This window comes from Grammomys surdaster, unplaced genomic scaffold (genome assembly GCF_004785775.1).
Source record: "Grammomys surdaster isolate TR1022 unplaced genomic scaffold, NIH_TR_1.0 364, whole genome shotgun sequence".
NCBI lineage: Eukaryota > Metazoa > Chordata > Mammalia > Rodentia > Muridae > Grammomys > Grammomys surdaster.
Window position 1 is genome coordinate 269,944 of NW_021604783.1, and position 8,477 is coordinate 278,420.

At 41.3% G+C, this 8,477-nt stretch overlaps 1 pseudogene; it reads right to left on the reverse strand.

The window, feature by feature from the left end:
- Positions 1 to 2,679: 2,679 nt before the first annotated feature.
- LOC114631708 lies at positions 2,680 to 3,847 on the reverse strand (annotated as a pseudogene).
- Between the last annotated feature and the right edge of the window lie 4,630 nt (positions 3,848 to 8,477).

The following is an 8,477-nucleotide window of genomic DNA, read 5'->3' on the forward strand; positions in this document are numbered from 1 at the left end:
TGGTTCATCATAGGCATTCAATAAATCTAGTCAATTTAGTACAATGGCACATCAGGGGTAGGGTCACATTTATCTACTCAGGGATAAAGTAGCAGATGTGTCTGTGTCTTTGCTCTTGGTCATTAAGGTTTCCATGTTAGAAAGATGGGTACATCTTTCGTGCTTTTAATTTCTCATTCTTCAAATCCTAGTCTTTGTTTCCAAAAGGTTCTAATCTGGACTTTAGCACAGACAGAGACCTGGGCATAATACTAAATTGAGCTTATAATGACAGTGACAACTATTGGGTAGATACGTATATTTTGATCATTCCCATAAATCATTGGTTAATTAATTGGCCAGGAGACCTCAGATAGGCCATTAAAATTCACAGAGGGAGCACATCTACATATTTGTTTAGTGGCAGATTCCAGAGAAGTCTTTAGAGTTGTTAAAAGAGACACACATATGTTCCTGTCTAGTTAAGCTTCGTGTGTGTGTGTGTGTGTGTGTGTGTGTGTTTGTAAAATTTTCTTTTATTTTGGATAGAGGAATTTTGAAGAGTAGGAGAGATGGTTACTTTGTAGGTAGTTTCTCCATTCTGCTCTCTTTGCACATTCCACTGACATGATCCCTCTGCTTTCTGGAGTCATAGTCTCCATGACATCCCCTTTGCCACTCTGGTGGCACAAATTGCCCACTTGTTATGTCTCCAGAGAGGAGTGAATTCCCACTCTATCATATTAGATGAAGAGTGAAAAGGGATGCCTGCAGCTGTCCATGTTCCCACTTCTCCATCTGGAGAAAGAGGAGGACTGCCTGGATAACAAACATGCTTGGAAGAAGAAATGAAACTTGCTTAGCTTAAGTTCTTCTTTCTTCTGCATCAGGACTAATCCTGAGGACCAGCAACACACGTGCTCTGTGTGTCCACACTTCACCCTATGAGACAGTCTCCATTCCTATGGATGACAACCTGTAGTTGTGTAATTTAATCAGGAGGGGAAACATTAGGAAGGTCTTTGCACTCTAGCAGATCACACATGTGTATCCTATATCTTGAGAGGGTGTCATTAATGAAGAAACTAAACAACAGAGACAGATTGTTTTTTAATTTATGGGCTTATAAATCCAGAAGCGATGAACAATAATCTTAGAAGAATATAAAAATAGTTTTACTTATTCACAAACCCAGTAAAGATACTGGGCAAGAACCCACATGGATAGGAGCCCACTCTACCACAAGAGCCCTGTGTCCCAATGGATCCCAGTTGTGTAGCGTGGAAACATTTTTTCTGCTAACCAAGGGAGCAGACAAAATTCTGACTCTTTGCCATCCCCTAAGAACTCCCAGAGACAGGTTCCAGAATCCTGCCTGTTGACCAAGAGCCATATCCACTTGTATTTTGCACTGTGAACAGCCCCTCTCCAATCTCCTCCTAGAATGTACAGGGCTCTAGGGAGCTCTGTATAAGAAGAAGATAATTGATACTTTAGATAAATATAAGAATATTTGTGGTATAGAAACAACACCCTGTGTCATAGTTTAAGTGAGACTGAATTGGGCCAGCCTGTTGCACCCATATTTAGATAAGAAAGTTGCTTCACACTTTGCTATATGTCTTCTATCAGTCATATGCACAGAGAATGCCTTCATTATGCTTCATCGTTGCTGAACTTAAAGGAGTTCATCTGAAATTTAGCAATGCCTGCCAATGTAGTCACTGGGTTGAACCTCAGTGTGTACCATGTACCATGTTTTCAGACACTGATTCCTAAGTCAACTCTACAAAGGGATAATGTAACAGATGTGTCCATATCTTTGGTTTTGGTCTTGAAGGTCAAACATAGGCATAGGGAAGAAAAAACATAGGCAGGAAAAACCCAAACTTTAGAGATTCTCCATAGTCTAGTCACTGCAGGGCTAGTGACAGGAAATGACAAGTATCTTTTATTTCCTAGATTATGGTGTGCTGGTAAGTTGAAAGTCGTGGACATGTTAATACGATCAAATAATGCAGTTACTAAAAAAACCCTCTGACTTTGACATTTGACAAATGTGGATAATACAACTCACTGCCTGAAGGACTTCCAGTAAGCTGCTACCTTCCCCATGTCTCTGTTCCTTATTTGTGAAATACTCAAAAAGTTCCACTGCTCAGAGTTCCTCTACAATTCAGTCAGATGATATCTACTATCTTGGTTTGGTTTTCACTCAATTCAACAAAAGCTAGCATCAACTGGGAAGAGGAACTTTAGTTGACAAAATGCCTCCATCAGATTGCTTGTAGGCAAGTCTGTAGAGATTTTTGTTTTTGTTTTGTTGTTGTTGTTTTTTTTTGCAATTATTTAAACCATTTATTGCCATTAAGTTACAGATCTGAATTACATATGGAAAATACCAATACTTGTTATCACTGGAAATTATGTGTAGACATGTGACCGACTGAGGGTTATAATAGAGTCATTAAAGAAAAAGTCAAGAAATTTGAGTACTTAAGTGCTTGTGGCTGTAAAATGTTGTTCCCTTAGATTTTTTATTATACAAATCCCAGTAGATAATATAAATATTACTACAGATTGCTATAGCTAAAATCATCATTCAAAATTATTAAATTAGTTGCATATTTTGAACTACTCTTGATGAAGACAAAGTTTAGCATTGATAAGGCAGCAGAGAGTTGGTTTAGAGACACTCTGCTATTCAATAATGTTGGCATGGTCATTAAATATAGCGTTCCATATTTCCCCCTCAGCATGACTATTCATGCTGATGTGATCTGTGGTTGTAGCAGTGGCTGGAACATTGTCCTTTTCAAGAGTTGGTTCTTGTACTGCAGATGGCCCCTTACTCATCTTGTAGTTGATAAGTCGTCCTCCCTGAATGAGCTGAGCTACTTCATTTGTTACATGGCATGTAAACAGAAGCCAGTTTCCAGGTTGTACCTTGTAGGCAAATCTCATGAATGTCAGAGAATAGCATCAGAGGGCAAAAGTCATCCGCCCACTGATAATCTCTGCAGATTTGTTCATGTCATTGATAGCAGCAACGGGGAGACCCCAGTTGGCAACTAGGCCCTAGAAGTGCATACTAATGAGATAGTCCTGGAAGTCCTTGCTCCGGACATAGTCCACTGCTTTGCGCACCAGTGTTCCAGCAGACAGATACCAGTGTCGACCCAGCTGAGGCCCTTTTTTTTGGAGGGGGGGTTGTTGTTTGTTTGTTTGTTTTTGTTTTTTAAATTTAGTTTATTGGTTGTTTTTTGTTTTTTGTTTTTTTGGTTGGCTGTTTGGTTAGTGATAGATATGGGAGGGCCCAGTACACTGTGGGTAGTGTCATCCCCTAGGCAGATGGTTCTAGGTTGAATAAGAAAAACAAACTGAGAAAGCCATGGAAAGTAAACCAGTTAAACAATGTCCCTCCACAGCCTCTGCTTCAGTTCCTGTTTCCAGGTTTCTCCTCTGTTGGAGTTCCTGCCTTGGTGTCCAAAATAATAGACTCTCTTTTTTTCTCAAGAGGCTTTTTGTCATGATATCTTTATCAAAGCAATAGCAAGCAAACTAGAACATTAACAAAGCCTTAGAATGGTCTCTAGCACAGAGAAAGTAGTTAATAAATTTTCTCACCATTTGGGGGGAGTTAAATCACATAATAACTTTCTACATCCGAATTATCATCACTGATTCAATCAAAGTTCTGAGGACCTGTTTTAATAGAAAACTACAACGTTCAATTCTTATGTCATTAGGCTTCCTCTCAGAGGCTAGAAAACCAGAGAGTGCAGTGAGCATGGTGCATTGCACCATGGGTCAGACTCTCCATGTGAATTTCAGCTTCCCTTTGAGGAACACAGCAGGCCTGGACCATGCTTAGCAACTCCCAGCCAGCAGCAGTGATCTTTGCCTTTAAAGCACCACCATCTTGGGAAGCCAATGAAATGATGTGCCATAGGCCACCACACACCCTGCCACTTGATGCGGAAGAGATCAGTGACCTGTTACCAACAAAGAGAAACTGGCAATCTGCAGCCTAAGGAAATAGCTTGAGTCATTTCAGACTCATTAACACCATCTGCTGTGCCATCTAGACTTGGTCAGCTGGAGAGGACTCCTAGGTTATTGGCACCATGGGGACCTTTCAGGGAGTTATTTTCCTGCTGTTACACCGTGGATACTCTTTGGGAAGGACCTCTAAGTATGCCCATTACATGCCAGGATAGGAACTACACTCATTTATGGATTGCAATTTAAGACCTGTTCTGATTCTATATTCCCCAAAGCCTTGTTTTTTCTTATACCTCACCATCAACCACTGTATCTGCTCCTATCTGTCTGGTATTTCCAATAATTCTGTCACCACTTCTGCAAAAGAATAGAGGTAGCTTTACTCTCAGAGGTCACCCTAAAGTAAGCTGTGATACAATTTCTTGATCTGGGAGTGACTTCCTCTAACCTTTTTCACACGTACTTTCTCTCTTCCAATCTTCGGCTCATTCATTCATTTGGAAGTATTTTCCAGGTGCCCACTGTATGCCAGGCTCTGTTCAGTGTTGAAGATATAGTTGTGAGCAGAAGAGGCATAGAGAAAGTACACACTCTGATGTAAAGTTTGGAACATGAAGACAATGAGATCGGTTCTGACTGTATAGGCAGTGTAGGGTGGGGAGATGAGCCAGGTCTGTTGGCACAAACTGCCTTAGCTCAACTCTTAGCAGCTTCTCTTGCTGGTTGTATGGCCTTTGGCAAGTCATTGAATGGTCACAGAATGTGTCCTGGTTTTCATAATGAGGATTCCAATAGCATTCTACTACAGACTACACTGAGGCTTGGCCTGCTGCTATGGATTGTAATGTTAGGTACAGGCCCCCAACACCTGGTTGCCCCAGACAAGAGACATTCCACATGTAGACACAAGTGACACTATGTGACTTTGCCCCCAAGTTATCTCTGATTGGTGAATAAAGATGTTGACATCCAATCGTTGGGCTTGAGAGACACAGGCAGAGATTAGGGTTCCAGCGCTTGGGGTTGGAAGAGAGCACAATGGGGAGAAGAAGAAGGTGAATGGAAGAGGAAGCTGCCATGGATTAGGTGAGTCATAAAATAATGGCCATGTGGGCTGGTTAATTGGAGTTAAGAACAGCCCAGACAAAACATGGCAAATTATATAATGAGATTATTGTCTGGGAAATAGACATGACAGCATAGAGGATAGATATCTGCCCAACTCTTGTGCTGATTAAGGCTTATTGTAAATATAAAGGGTGTGTGTGTCTTTTATCCTGGAACTAAATGATCAAAGGAAGGGTAGAAACCCCGGGTCAAAATTAAATCTTTCTATAGCAGAGCATGAGATTAATCTTAGATTATGGGAGCCAACTGAAGAACAAGAAAAGGAATAAAAGGACAGATGTCTTACAATGGAAATAATTAATCTTAAAGACTCTGTGTAAGGTAAGGCCCTTCATTTGTAATACCAAGGATGTTCTAGTTTGCTTTCTCTGGTTATGATGAACCACTCTGACCAAAAGCAACCTGGGAAGGAAAGGCTTTATTTCAGCTTAGAGATTATAGCCCACCATCCAAGGAAGTCAAAGCCAGAGCTTAAGGCAGGGGCTTGAAGCAGAAAACAGGAAGGACAGCTGCTTACTGGCTTGATTCCAGGGCCATGTTCAATACCTTTCTTACACAACCCAGGCCCACCTGCCTACACAGCATCATCCATAGTAGGCTGGGTCCTCCCATGTCAATTAGAAATCAAGAAAATCCCTACCCCACAAACATGCGCACGGACAAATCTGACCCTGACAATCCCTAGCTGCTTCAGATAACTCTGGGCCGTGTCAAGTCCACAGCTGACACTAATGAGAGGAAGGGGTAATGATGATAAGAAGAGGGGAGAGTGAGCAGAGAGGCTCTGGGTCATGGTGGCCATAGACCAGTGGTTCTCAACCTTCCTAATACCTTTAATACAGTTCCTCAGGTTGTAGTGACACTCCCCCCCGACCACCATGAAGTTATTTTGTTGCTATTTCCTAACTGTAACTTTGTTGTTGTGAATGAGAATATAAATCTCTGTGTTTTTTTAGGCGACCCCTGTGAAAGGCCAAAGGGGTCTCAACCCACAGGTTGAAAACCACTGCTTTAGAAGCTATGCTGAGAATCCTGGATTTATTCTTTCTGATTAGGCTTTAACCTCCTAAAGCCTATAAAGCCTGGCTCCTGATCTGTCACTTATGGAAATCTTGATCATATTTCCAATACCTTTTCATATTAATTTTGAGTGTAAAGTCAGGGGGAGAACGCCACTCATTCCAGAATCATGCAAAGTATGTTGCACAGATGTACCTATCTTTCGAATGGTAGATGGATGGATAGATGGGTGGATGGATTCGTGACCATTATCAGTTTCAGACTGGTAGTCAGATCTGCGAGCCAAAACAACAACAAACAAGAATATAATAGATAGATAAACTAGATTTCATGTGAAGCAAATGTAAACTAGAAAGTACCAGGATAAATGGGAGGGCACCGAGACTAAACAAGTGAAACAGAACTTTGTGTTTTGATAGACTTAAGACTTCTTTTTCTTTGTTTTGGCTGTAGCTATTATTATATGAACTTGGGAAGATTACTCAAAAAAAAAATTCACAGTGTTTTACTTATCCAGATGTTTGACTTTCAGCAACCCCAATCTCTAACTTGCATAAAACAAAACAACTCAGAAAAACAAAAGCTGTCAGAAAACAAGACAAATTCCAAACTCCCAAACAAAGAAAGAAACAAATCATTCATTGGAAGGAAAAACTCTTTTACTCAAACCCGAGATGGTGAGTACAAAGCATAGACTCCAGAATGAGATTGTCTTCAGTCCACATATTCCGTTCCTCTCTCCACCTTCACTTCCCCTTCTTTACACATTGACTAAGCGTCCACTGGGCATCAAAGACAGAGCTGATGCTGTTGACGAAGCAGTGAAAAATATGACTGTGTCTCATTTCCCCTGAAGGACATAGATTTCCCATTTGCTTTTGCTTTCCTATCCCCTGACCCTGTCTCCTTTCCTTGTCTTATATTATTCGATTCTGAAGCCAAAGTTTCAGGGGTCAAATTCTGTCTGTTTCACTTAATCATCTCTCTCTTCTTCAAGCATCAGAAGCCATTATGAAGGAAGACTGTAGCCTTGGCTGGCATCTGATCCTCATGCCCTTGGATAAGGTTTTCTCTTGGCAGGTGCCATGTTTTCTCTGGCCCTCAGTTTCTTCATGGACAAAAAGGATAGATACTTTCCTGGGCAATATTCTGTGGCTCTGGGCAGTACCTCTACAAATGACAACTTAGCTATTCCCCCAACACCACTAGTCACGTGTTGTGGCATTTGATCAAAGCATCACAAGCCACATCTGCCAGCCCGCTACAACACCTGTCGGGGAGAACGCTTTAAAGATCTTAACAAAAAATGGGTCTTTTTCATTTCTCTGATGAAGATGCTGACTTTAAAGCTGAGAAGAGACAACGATGTGCCATTTGATAGGATTCAGAACATTAAAAGCGGGTGAGTTGGTGTTTGGAACAATCTCTCAGGTCAAATCTAATTTTATCTGAGCTGATGTTTCCAAACTCTGGTAATTGCTCCCAGCACAACCATGGATGTCTTGCTACACGTTTGTAAAGGCAACTGCTGCTGCAGCCTTCAGAGGAAGGTCTAGCAGATGGCTTTTGTCTTTATTGCTGTTAGGCTTGAGACACTGAGAAATTGGCTGTGATCTGTGGGCTGTAGCTGACCTGCAGAAAAGGACACTGAATCTGGACTTGGGATCCCTTTCTTTGATGTGTGGCTCTACCAAAGACTTGTAATATACTCCACTTTAGATCATCCCAGTTGAACTTGTTGATTTTGTGCCTCAGCTTCCAGAAGACTTTATTACTGAGTACAGATGTAGAAAAGGTTGGTGTAGTCAGTGGAGAGCTATCTAGCCTAGTGAACATGATAGAAAGGTTACATGGGAATGAACACTGGAATATCTTTCTAAAAGAATCAGGAGGCTATCAAGTGAAATATACTTCTGCTCACTTTGAGCTGCTGCCTAGAGTATGGTTGCCTCCACCAATTGAACAGCTGATATCTGGTATTACAGGAGTGGGTATCCTGACAATTCCACCATGCTCCAGGCTTACAACGTACAATGGAAGATTTTCAGACTTTTGCTTTATGGAACTTCCATTTTATTTATTTATGCATGCCCTCACCCCCACCCCATAACACCTGTCCATCCCTTTTAACCTCCAAAGTCTCCTAGAAACTCCTATTTTCCCCTTTTGAACTTGTGTCTCAAAAATACTTCCTAATGCCCAAATAAAGGGCTATTTTGCTTTTTCAGCTTTTGAGGGTGAGCTGGTTGCTAGGCCATAGGAAAGACAAAGTGAAGAGATGGAAGCTCAAGATGACACAAGGACTCTGTCCATGGCTGCTTCAGTGACTTAGGAAAAATGTGTCA